This window comes from Pagrus pagrus, assembly GCF_965226575.1.
Source record: "Pagrus pagrus genome assembly, chromosome: 11".
NCBI classification, from domain to species: Eukaryota; Metazoa; Chordata; class Actinopteri; order Spariformes; family Sparidae; genus Pagrus; species Pagrus pagrus.
The window spans coordinates 18,675,962-18,688,957 of record NC_140195.1 but is presented as its reverse complement, the minus strand read 5'-3'; positions in this window follow the sequence as shown (position 1 = coordinate 18,688,957).

The following is a 12,996-nucleotide window of genomic DNA, read 5'->3' as shown; positions in this document are numbered from 1 at the left end:
ACAAGTTTTAATAATCTTGTTGAATTGCTGTGAGTGACCTTAAAGAATGAGTCTGGTGTTTAATATTTCTTTCTCATTTCCATCAGATCCCCTGTAAAGACCAAAACCAACAATGGACTGATTCTACTTTTGTTATTGCAAAAGATGCTATATAATGCAACAAATGTGCAATAATCCTAAACTGTAAATAGTCTGCAGCAAATACACTTTTTACTCATGTTTGCTAAAAACACAGAGCCCTGCTGGGTGCTGGCTGCTTCCAGTTTACTCATGCTGTATAAAATTCATGGATCCTCAGCTTTGCCAGAGTTGTACCAGGCGCTTAGAGTTATTTTATTTTGAGGGAAATTATTGTACATGAGTCACAACCACAAGAACAAACTGGCGTAAATGTGTAATTTTACAGAACATGTACTTTAAATAAATAACTGGACTAACGGCAGCCGTCCTTTGTCACCTCCCTGTGTGTACAGTTGCAAAGTAAGAAATTCATTAAAATTTGTTGGCAAAGTAACAAAAATATACAAAATCACCAGCCTCATCTAGTGGTGTGGTTTCAGATCGCCACCAACAAAATACCCCTCGCCTACGGCTACTGTAGAAACACGGCGGTGCAACTGTGGATGTGATGAAGGGAAAGTACAGTGATGGAGTCCAGTTCATGCCTATGAGAGCTGCTGCTCAGTGGCGCACAAAGCTTAAGAAGCTTGACTTCCTGGGGAGAAAAACACCTGAATCTTCTGCATTGACTGGCTTATAGAGGACAAACTTTTCAAGACTAACGTCTTCTAGACTTTCCAGATGTTATTGGACTGAATGGAGCAGATTATGATTGTGAAACGAGTCATTTTTGTTTTTGATAATGATCTTCGTATTCAATTTCTGCCAAGTGATCTTCTGAAACCCCCCTAAATCTTAAACACTGGACATTGAATCATTAAAGATTAGTTACATGAACATATTGGAACAATTCAGATTCAGTTTTGGATGAAACATGTTGAATCAAACAAACCCTGTCTGGAATAAACCTGTGGATAAACTCTGGGCCTCCATCAGTATGTATCAGCCACACTACCTCAGTGTGTGTTTAATACAGTGCATGTGTCATCTGATTGATGGATATATTACTACAGTACATCGCTGGCACATATCAGCTCAGAACACATTCAGTTTTTTTCATATAGCAGGACTGAAGTTTAGTAAGAATAAATCCCAGGATGCATTAGTGCCAGGATCCCCTGTGACCTCACGTGATGAGGAAGCAGGAGATTTTGGCGGCTGCACGCTAGTGAAGGATTAAGGTTTGGTTAAAGGGCCTTCTCTCTCTCTCTCTCTCTCTCTCTCCCTCCCTCCCTCTCTCGCTCTTTTTCCACATGACCTTTTAATTATTGATTTTTAACTCGCGAGGCCTCGTCTCTTCTCTCATCTCCATCCTTCCTCCCCTCCATCGCACTGCCGCTCCCTGTCTTTTTATCTTTCTGGCTCTTTTTCTTCCAACACAAAATCCCTCACAACAGCCGCATGCACACACACACAGACAGACACACACACACAGACACACACACACACACACACTCACAGACACACACTTCTTCTCATCTTTTTCTCTCCCACTCGCCTCTCCCGCCTCGTTTTCTCCCTGACTTGTCTCCATATTAAAATGCGTAGCTGCTGGCCGCTAGCTGCAGTGTCAGCAGGGGGGGAATGGGGAAGGTAATTCATACCCGGCTGTCACCAAGGCTGGAGGTGAGTGAGCACGCCTCCTCCCTGAGGAGACAACCAGAAATGAGCCCAGCAGAGGAGCTCGGAGGCATCAATAATCCAGCACCTCTCCCTGTACTAACGACAGCCTCACACAGTCTCATTAAGCACAGCTTGCTCCTCCTGCTGCCGTATTTGTACAGTTGGAGCTCAGATTGAGATGAATGAAAGATCTCTATTCTTCATGCGTCTACTCTGCACTTAAAGGTGCGACTGAATAACATTATTCGGTCAAAACTGCATTTTTCATTGGGGAGATAATGCAACAGTCCTCTTGATGAGATGCGATTCTTGCTCAGGGATGTCAGCTCTCGACGTGTTTACACCCACGAGAGGTTTGGGTATATTTTCCATAGAGCAGAAGCCCGGCCCTGTGGGGTGCTTCTGTAAATAGGCTGTCACAGCTCTCACTGGGGCTCTATTAGGAAACTTAGTAACACACACACACACACAAGGAAAAATACAGCTACACTCCCAGAGACAAGTACACAAACATACACTGATAAATGCACACATACCAATCCACAAGATGACGCAGCTTGATTTTCGGGCTGCTGGCAAGTTTTTTAAATTCTCAAAATTGGTTTTTGGGAAATGTTTATATAAACCCCAGATATGTAATTGGTTTTCAACCCCTGGAGGAGCATGTAAACTGTGATTAAAAACAGAATTGGAGTCGGTTACAAAATGCCAAATGTTAAGGGAGACCTATAATGTTTTTGAATTTTTGTGTTTTTTATTCCATTCCTTCAGTGTTTTGTATATATTTGTTATATGTTACAAGATCTTAAAAGTTAAAAAGGTCAAAGCCCACACCAACAGAAGCTCCCCTCTCCCACAGAAAACACTGGTCCTGAAACGCCTCGTCAGTAGTCCCGCTTTTAATTCTGTGACTTTGTGACATCACACTACGTCACCATGTCACACATTTGTATAATTCATGTCTAGCAGCTAGTTTGACATGTAAGAATTGATTGAGCTCAGCTGCTCTGTTGTTGTCGCAGTGTTGGCTCAGGCATATGTGAGCTGACCAATCAGAGCAGACTTAAAGGGTCTTAAAGAGACAGGAGCTAAAACAGAGTGTTTCAGACAGAGTGTGAATACAGTGCTGCAGCACTGGACAGTGTGAGAAAACTGATGTGTTTTTTGAGCATTAAAACATGTAAATCTATTCTTGTAACCATAAATAAAATTATCAACCTGAAAATGAGCATCATATTTCTGCTTTAACACACAAAAGGAAATAGTTCACATCCATTCCCGAGCCCCTGACCCTTGATTTAAAGTGTATTATTATATTAGTGTATTCTCATTCTAAAGAGGCACACTGAGAGAAGAGGTCAAGTACGATGCCCTCACTTTGGCAGATTCGATCAGGAGCGTTCATGCCCGCCAGGCTGCCAGGTTACTCACAAAGTTCAAAATAGGCATTTATCCACCGCCCAAAACGGCTCCCAGCTCCATTCCTACTCTCTGCATCGCCTCAGGATAATTCTGTCCGGGGTATTCAAGGAATCTGTCTCAGGATAAAATAATCCAGAGACAGCTGCGCTCTAATTTTAAGTGGAGGGCCCGAGGATACGGGTGTCACAGAGAGCGCTGGCAGCCAGTGGATGTTAAAGTCAGTACAAATAAAAACAAGGGGCGTTGCACGTGAAGGGCAGAATCTCTTATTTTATTGGCTCCTCTGACACACTATTCTCAAGGGCCCTGAAGAGGTCAGGATCTGATCTCGGGGCAGAGAGTGAACCAGCGGTCAACTCATGATTCACTCTGAGAATTTCATCTGTCATTGCCGTGGCAACAGCACCTGCAGACAGATGAAACCGCAGGCAGCGTCACCTCAGGACCACCTCCTCTGTGTTGTGAGTGCATGATTGAAGGGTGTGTGTTGTAATCATCGAGTGGGACAATACATCATACAGCGTGTCAAGAAAGAAACACTTGTTTTTGTGTTTGTTTTTTAGTGTGGTTGTTTATGCATATGGTAAATAGTCATCGTTCACTAATACATGCATCATCATCTGATGAAAACAGGTGCTGCTGGTTGGAGCTGCTGCTGTGTCAGCCATCAACTGTAATGTTGCATAAGATCCAGTTGGTTGATTATCGTGCATCAGCATCAACCTGATGATGCTCTGAAACGCTTTGGCAGCGGAGTTCTCTTCCATTCATGCCAATACAGCTTTCGGGGATTAGTATTGACGTATGCATTTGCAAATTCATACATGGAGGTCATGCAGGCCGTCGCAGAGCAGCTCCAAAGGCTGCTGCGTAGATTCCTGCGTCTGCAAACAGCCGCCATGTTTAAAGGTCTTTAAACAAGAATCTGTGGGTGCTGTTCTGTAAAGATGACCCTGACCTCTGCGGGCAAACAGGAAGGAAGAGATGTTGATATCAGCAAGCGCTCAAAAATAAAAACTGTGTTTATGTCCAGACAGAGAAAAGGCAGATGTAACAGTGTGGCATCAGGCTGACATAACAACCTGCAAAATGTGATGCAACTAAATGTATCCGTGCAATAAAATATGACCTTTGTGATGCGAACAAAATGTTGCTGATGCTTTGACAAAGAGATCAACAAAGTGACCATACACTGTGATGCTGTCGTCTTTATAATTGGATTGCATTCATTTGTACAGGTGTTTCTGTTATTTTGTCCATCTTCTGCATTTTAAGTTGGATAGAGTGAAAGCAGTCTCCACAGTCCCCCTTCCCACCGTGTTTTTCACCCTGGTTTCTCTTTCTCTTCATCAGTCGATTTCTCTCAGTTTAATTACTCATCGTTGACGTAAAATGGTGAGAAATAAGTGCGTAAATGTGTAATTTTGCACACACAATTTGCCATGTCTGGCCAACTATGTTCTGTCCCAGGGCCCCAGAGATCCCAGGATCATCATCTATGTTATCATTATCTTTTGTAATAATTTGATTCACTTGCATTGGTTGCACAATGAAACCATTATTCCTCCCAAAATTGGGACGCTGTGAAAAAAAACCAAACCCAGAATGTAATAATCTGAAACAAACTGTGTTAACTGGCAACAGTTTTACAAAGTGTTCCCAGCCCCGTAATAGTGTTCACACCAGGGCTGCCCAAAGTAGAGCCCGCAGGCCACCGTAAGATTCTATTAGTCAGTAATTTAAAATAAAATACAATATGAATCTTCAGCTATGCAGCATCATTTTTCATAATCTGAGAACGATAAACACCTTGCCCAGAGAACTTGGGATCCGAGGACCATTTTACCTCTTAAAAAAACAGTAAAATAGGTGTTTGGTTTTGGCCCGTGGCCCAACATTAAGTTTCAGTTTTGGCCCTCCATGAAAAAAAAGGTTAAGTACTCCTGCTTTGTACAGCCATGTATCATTTTACAAAGTGGTGAACCTCGCACCATCCTTGCTTGTGAAAGACTAAGCCTTTAAAGGAACCAGTGGTGTATCATGCTATCATGGTGATTTGTTAAGGTATAAGAGTACTGCTTCCTTTCAGGGGCTGAAGGTAAAATATAATGAATCCAGCCTACAGCTCATGTTAGCCTCAGGGACTGTGCAGCAGGTTAATCTTCCAGTCATCGTTGTTTCAGACATAATCATGGTTTACATTTTGTCCAATTCCACTAACTACCTCTTCCTCTGCTGCTCACCTCAGATTGGTTTGACCCCTGGGCTGAACAAGGTCACGAACAGCATTTCCTCAGCAGTGCCTGTCAGCAGTGTCTGCTCTGTGAGCCAACAGCTACAATGTCAGAGCAGGCATCAGGCTCCTATAGGCTGCCGACAAACCGTAGTAGTGGCGTGATGGATGTCAAGTCTGCCAACTCCTGCCGAGAACGCTGAGTCATTCTACGCATTCCCAGCACTGAGCAGGATGCTGCACCGGCTTCACCGCTCCAATTTTTTATCTGGGGTCAAAGTCCACAAATAGCTGAGCCCGCAGTGGGTCACAATATGCTCCATCCTGAATCTAAATGGTCTGACTCTGTGGTTCATCATGTTGCACTTGTATCCAACAGTTCATCCCTTAAGTATCAGATAGGGGTCCGATAAGATCTGTCAGCCTCTTATAACATATCGACGCAATCCAGTTTATGTTTCTGGTTTCCAGACTCCATCACCCACTGGAAAGAAAACAGAGTAATAAATACAGCTTTGATCTTGAGAGCGTGGAGTCTGTTTCATTAATCAATGCCAGGGGTGCTGCTGGCTGTGCATCTTTCTCTTCTCTCCACAACCTCCTCAGGGAGGAATTTTATCACTTTAAGGTTCAGCTCTTTGAGATTCCTGCCGCATCGGGTGATTTCAAATGAGAGAGGAAGAATTTTTTAGAGAAACTTTACCAGAAGTCACATCGGACAAAGATCTGAATTATGTTTTTCTGCCTCGCTTTCACGTTGCAGTTGTCTGCAGCACTCGTGTCTGTTGTAGTTGGATCTTCTCTAAACATTGGTCTAAGTATAAGCCGCTCCTGCAGCAACAGCCGTCACTCATGCTTATTTCAGTCAACATGATGCATACTTCCAATCTGTTTGTTGTGACAGCAAGTAACAGGCATGTCTTGATATTTTGAGACTAGAGCGGAAACGTGTGGATATATTCATAATCAGTAATTACATTTACAACATTTGGTGCGCTTATATTTCCAGAATACCTCGATTGGTCTTTTCAACAACTGTTACGAATGGAAAACATAATAATTACACAATTTAAATACATTTTCTGTACGAATCTGCATTATTACAAAATATAAGATCTTTTCACTGTAAGTTTGAGGCATGATCTGTTATCTCAACACTTCTCCATCCCTCCCACAGTGTTCTCCTCTTCTCATGTGTCATATCCAAAAACCAGAGATGACATCTCCATACATTTTGCCCACACACTGTATCATGTACAGGAAATAAACCTCACACAATGAGAGCACTGTAGTGGGAATCCTGGGGGCGGACAGGTATGTTGATCCTGAGAGTGCATTGTGGAAATAAGCTTCTGTCAAAGCAATATCTCAGCTTTAAAGAGCTCGAGCAGATGGCTGAAGTCAGTACGCCTTCAGGGGAGCAGCGTGCCATAACACTCAGGTGGGAAACAGAGTGGAAGCTGCAGATCTTCATTGCAACGGAGAGGGTCTGAGGTGGATGTGTTTAAAATAGGACGCATGTTTTTCTAATCACAAATTTGGGATTGCTGTAACACAGGTGGTCCACAGGAGCAAAGCGAAGACCCCACAGCAGCTAAACAAACACATGGCACAGATTTGGAGGAGACCAGCTGCAGAAGGAATCTGGTAGAGCTGATAAAATGCTTCTCATAACGAAGAGGGATCCCTTTTAAATGCAAGGACTAAAACTTAGGCACCGAAATGAAATGCTGCATTATGGGCTTTCAGAGGAAGCAGAAGAAGTTTCCTGTCAGCAAAATATTGTTGGAGAGCAGTTTGTGCAAAATACATAGTGTGAATGTGTTTGAGGCAGAGAGAAATATGAAAGGTGACATTTCGTCCTTCTGCTGTCACAGTTGCTGAGTGGTCACCTGCATCCAAACCCCCTAAAAATACAGTGAGAACATTTAGTCTTCTTGTTGACCTCTTAAACTCAGCTGACCTGCCAGGGTCAACCATGACAAACTCATGCTGTGCATCCAAACATCGCTCACACTCACAGAGCTTTATTTTGGATTCTAGTGTAAATTCAAAAGTTTCCATAAACAGTTAACATGTCAGGATGAATGTTAAGGAAATGTGTCGAAAATAATAGGTCATGTCAATCCCATGGAATGGTGCAACAAAAACAAAACAAAGAAATGAGAATGAAAATCAAAAAAAGAAAAAAAAACATATGGTCTTGCAAACAATGAAGCTTCAATTAAGTTGTTACAGAATAAACACGGTATTGTCTGACAGCTGGAAAGACTATTTTTTTTACCATAAATAAGCTAAGAAACTGCACACGAAGGAGCTAATTGTTGAACTACAACATGGCCGATGTTAGAAAAACTATGTGCTCTTCAACAGTTAATATGTCACTTCTATGCCATGTGAAGAGCCATGCTAGCAAGGCTGTACTCAGGTACAGCAGTGGTTTGGGCTTTACGCTGACGCTAGCATGCTAGCATGACAACATCAGATTGATAATGCTAACGTGCTGGCGGAGCGTTGCATTTACCTCAGAAGTCGGAAGATGGATTTGGGAATAACGTCATACGCGAGTTGACCACGTGCCAATACAAGAAGTCGGAGAACCAGTTCTCGCCAGGTTTGCCTTTGTTAGCCAGTGTTAGCAACATCCACTGATCCACTACACTTCCCAGTTCAAATCGAACACACCATATATATTCATTACATTTAGCAGGTATAATGTTCACTATGTTCAACCTCTTCATTTAGCCAATTGTTAACATGCTAATATTTGCCAAACACAAAGAGCAACTGAAGCTAACAGGACATTGATAAACTAAGCATCGATCAACATAAACTGTTGAGCGAGTGGTGCTACATGAAAAGTCGCCAAAATTATTATAACTCACCCTGAGGAGGGCCGACAGACAGCTGACATTGATGCCACTCGATGCTAGTAGCGTGGCTGAAACACAAAATCTATTTTGGGACCTCTCAGTCTCTGCAGTCTACAGCTGCTTTACATGAAAAATTGTTTATTATGTCATATATTTGCATCATGCTGCCATCCTCAAACTGAGGCCAGCTGCCATTCTCTGTCCTTGATTTGTGCGTGGTGCATCGCTAATGAGATCATTTGCCATGAGGCTGAGCTGAACTACGCACTCCTGGACAGCACGACTCATCTGTCAGTGGTCTGTCGAGCATTATCTTTATTAAATTATAAATTCAGGTATGTAACTGTCAGACTGTGCTCAAGCGAGAGGCTGGTGATAGTCGTGTGTGCAGGATTACAGATGAGAGAGGGATCCAAAGAAACACAGAAAAAGCTGAGCGTCTGATGCATGAAGGGATGTTTTCTGTCGGTGAAGCGAGCTTTAGCCGCTGCGAGATGAAGGAACTGAGAGCAAATCTCATCTATTAGTCATGAGGTTTAGTGTGGACTAGAGTGTATCTGCAGAGCTTTGCGTTGGGCTGTGAGTGACTGTGCAGTGCTGCATTACTCCACAGCATGTGCCCTCCCTGTGCCTGCATGCCTCTCCCTCCTCTTCTCCGGGTTCCTCCTGGCTTGGCTCGATAATGTTGAGTCATAAGGTGGGAGGGAGAGTCACCTCCCTCGCTCCTGGAGCTTTGAAGATGAAAGGTGGAGCTGATCACATTCATTCGGGGCTGTGAAGTTATATCCTTCCTCTCAGATTTACGGGGTGGAGTTATTTAGAGCGAGGTCGGGAGAGTCATGTGGTGTAATAAAGGCCTCCTTCCCAATTATGTCGAGTTTAAACTCTGTCAAGATGTTAGAAATACTGAGGTCAAAATGTGGCCAGATACCAGGAATACTAAAAATGTCTGGAAATGTTTTATATGTGTGTTTTAGCATTTCATTTGAAAACCACGTATCTCCAAGACATCACCCTTTCATGAGCAAAGAGACAGTCCTATTTTCAGCTTTGTGACAAAGCTTTTTCTCCACACTATCCAGCGGGTATTGAATAGTTCATTCAGCCTGAGAAAGAGAAGAGTAAGAATTTTTTATCTGAAGAATTCAAAATCGCCAAATTTGGAGATACATGCAACTCTGCACACTGTCAGGAACACAGCTCTGATGGGGAAGTAATGAATTTATGAATGTATAAATGTTTTATTTACTGGCCTACAGGAAGTAAAAATGAAATACACTGAGACTGAACCATCCTGGAAACGGCCTTTAAAATACCCATCAGTGCTTGGTCGATTCTTGATTTTGTCAGTGAAACTATAAATGTGCAACACGGCCTGAAAATAAAATCTTTACATCCCGTCTCACAGGCATAAAATGTAGCCAGGAGGTTGCATATGTAACTAATCTTTGCACTAATGGAGCTACTGTAGCTGTATATGTACGTTTAACTCCATTTATAGAGCTATTCTCTTCTGAAGTGGCAAACATTGCTCTCAGTGGATGTTTTTATTGCTTTACAAAAACTGTATATAATAAAAACTCCATTGAGTGGATGATTCACATTTATATAGTGCTTTTATGCGAAGTGCTAGTATCTGCTCATGCCAATTAGAAGTCGGGTGAAGTTCCACAGTTGTTTAGTAAAAATGCTGCAATGCTGTTTTGCTGTGAAACTCCAGAAATGTTTGGACTACGATGCATGCTATATCTCCAGTGAATCGAAACAGTGAATCGTTAATGAGTATGAAAATGATGTGAGTCAGTCGACTGGGAAATTTTGGCGCGACATGAGAGGCAGCGCTCTCCACCGCCATCATCAAGACATCACGTGAGGGAGCTGTCTTTGGAGTTTATGCAACGCAGCAATGAAGTTGTTCTGGCAGCTCATGGCGGCCATGCCTTCAACCCATCTGTAGAGGGATTGGCTGGTTTATCTTAGCTATTCCCTAACTGAGACATCAGAGGACTTACTGTATGTTTGCTTGATGATTACTCCTGTCAATTAGCAGGTGTGGATTGTTTTGGACGACTTACCAGCAGGCTTACATGCTTTTTTTGTGCGTTAATGTCACGTCACTCATTCTGAGGCACAGTGACTTGAAATGATCTCCTCCTCTTTTATTCCTTTGTAAAATGTCACATTATTGTGTTTCGAGGTCGTGAATATGGTCTATTAAAGCTGGATAAAGATTAAAAAAAACAATGAAATGGTCAAAGGATGTCTGGTAATAAAACTTGATAATATCACAGTAACTGTAGTATTTTCTCAAACCAGCTCCAAGATAATCAGAAATCACTTCCTTGCTAGTGATCCATGTGTGCAGTCCTATTTATGCCCAAGTATGGCACTGCAACGTGTGATGCTGTCACCCTCCTCCGAGCTCCAAGGCTCTGTCGGAAGTAGCATGTTTGGCTATATTTAGACAAAATAACAGTTTGATGTATAGTGAACGGGTGGAGGAGAAGTAGATGATGCTACAGGAGACGTTTGGGACGTTTTGACTATTTTTTCTGTATTCATGAGAATCCATTGTGACTGACAATAATTGAAGCAGCCCACAGGCACCGTTCTGTGTGAAGGCGCAAACCTTTTCTTCTCGTCCGCAGGGAGTGAGCGTTTGATACTCAAAAGTACGGTGGCCCCGAGGGTCCAAACACAGCGACATTTCACAAAGCACAATTCAGTAAAACACAATAACACCTTGGAAAACAAATCAACGTTTCACAAAACTCAAAATTTCACTTATTGTCTCTGATTATACAGCCCCTCCCTCATGACGGATCAATGTGTTCCTGTTTCTACTGTGTACAACTCTCAGAGCTAATTCTTCCAAGTGTGCTTTCACGGCCCCACATGCCATTTTAAAGGGACAGTTTATATATTTTGGATGGGGATCCACCCTCAGCAAAACTTGCCAAACACTCACTGAACGTGCTCACGCTGTGTCCTCAGTGTGTGCACACTGGGCACAGAGCAGCTACAGTGTGCTGTCCAGGCACACACTCGCGCACACACTGTTGCATAACGTGACGTGATGGTGCCGGTGGCAGTTATCGGCTGGCTGGTGCACAGACGCTGCTGCTGTGGCTCTGATCTGTCTGACATGGGATAAACACGGTGTCAAGCCTCACGTGTACAGTGAGAGAGGGAGCTTATGTGGTCGGGAGGGAGAAATGTGCCGCTGTCACATGCTGCACGTCTTTGTTTACATCTCAGCCAGCAGCAGACAGATTGTGTGTAGTGACTGCTGGGCAGCATTGTCCCTCCATGTGCTTCAGAGCTTGTGTTACAATAAAAAAATAATGGACGTTTAGGCACAAAAAAACAAACAAAATCAGTTTTCTGACTAGGAAGATGATGTTGAAACATGCTCCTCACACCAGGATCTTATGCCAGTGGTTAGAGTTTGACTACTCAGCAAACTTGCACTGGTGAGAAACACAAGTTTTAATGTCAGTAAATGACAGCTACAGTCTAAAGTCGTGCACGAACACTTTGCCAGCAGCTGGCTTGTTAGTCCCAGAGCTCGCTCCCTCTAAATCGCAGGATTCTCGTGCATCTGTGAGAAGACAGCGAGGGAACAGCGAACAGATGCTGATCATTAGCACAAGAATAACATGGAGTCCCGTTTCCAGGTTGATGACCAGACAGCACTGAATCTAGACATCTGCCTGAACACCTGACAGGAGCATGTACGAGGCAGTGGCTCGTTGTAGTTACGTGACAAGGTAAACGGCGGCGTTTCTAACCGACATGTAGATTTACAGCAGTTAAGATGTCACAGTCCCACAGAATGAGCTGCCAGTGCTGTCACTGTGAGTCTGTGTGGAGCTGAGATAATGATGCAAAGTCTTTGATTGTGATGTATTTGAATGTATGAGAGCTAACGTGGAAATAAGATCATTAAATGACTAAATCTTTATGGTGGTTTTCAAACTGGGGTCTGGGGACCAACTGAGGTCCCTGAATGGGTTGTAAGGGCTCCACGGCAAAAGTAGGAACAGAATAGTTTAACTTCTTTCATACTGTTTTTTTTTATCATAGCCGGATAACGGTTGACTATTTGAACGGATTCTTAAAGACAACATCCTTTCAAAATCTTGGGCCAGTTACTCGCTTGTTCTGAAGCTTTTGACCAGATCATACGCTCCTCATCAGCAGATGTTGTTTTGCTCAGTTGTCACTGAATAAGAAAGGTTCAAACTTATATAATTCTGAGATGTTTTTTGGGGCTTCTAGAAAATGTCCAAAAAATCGCAACAAATGAGCCACATCAGCTCAGAACATGCAATGTATGAAATATATATATGTATAATGGTCTTAGTTGATTAATCTGCTTTACATTTCAATGCTAATTTGGAGTTAAATTTTTACTTTTAATCACCATTTGTATCTTCAACCTCCCGTTTGTCCTTCCTGTCGTCTTGTATTTTATTCTCTGCTATACTGACATGAGGTCTCTACGTCGATGTGTGATTTAAAATAAAAGTGAATGAATACAGACTTGTCTTCACATACAAACTGCATTTTTCACTTATCAGACTGAACAAAAGGATCATTTTCTTCTGTACATGCAGATAAGAGGAACAAAGAAACCATGATTTTATCCCCGAGTGCCCAGCATGAGGCCCTGTCTGAAGACAAGCAGCTATTCTGCGCCCTGACAGTAAGTTTCTCATTTCT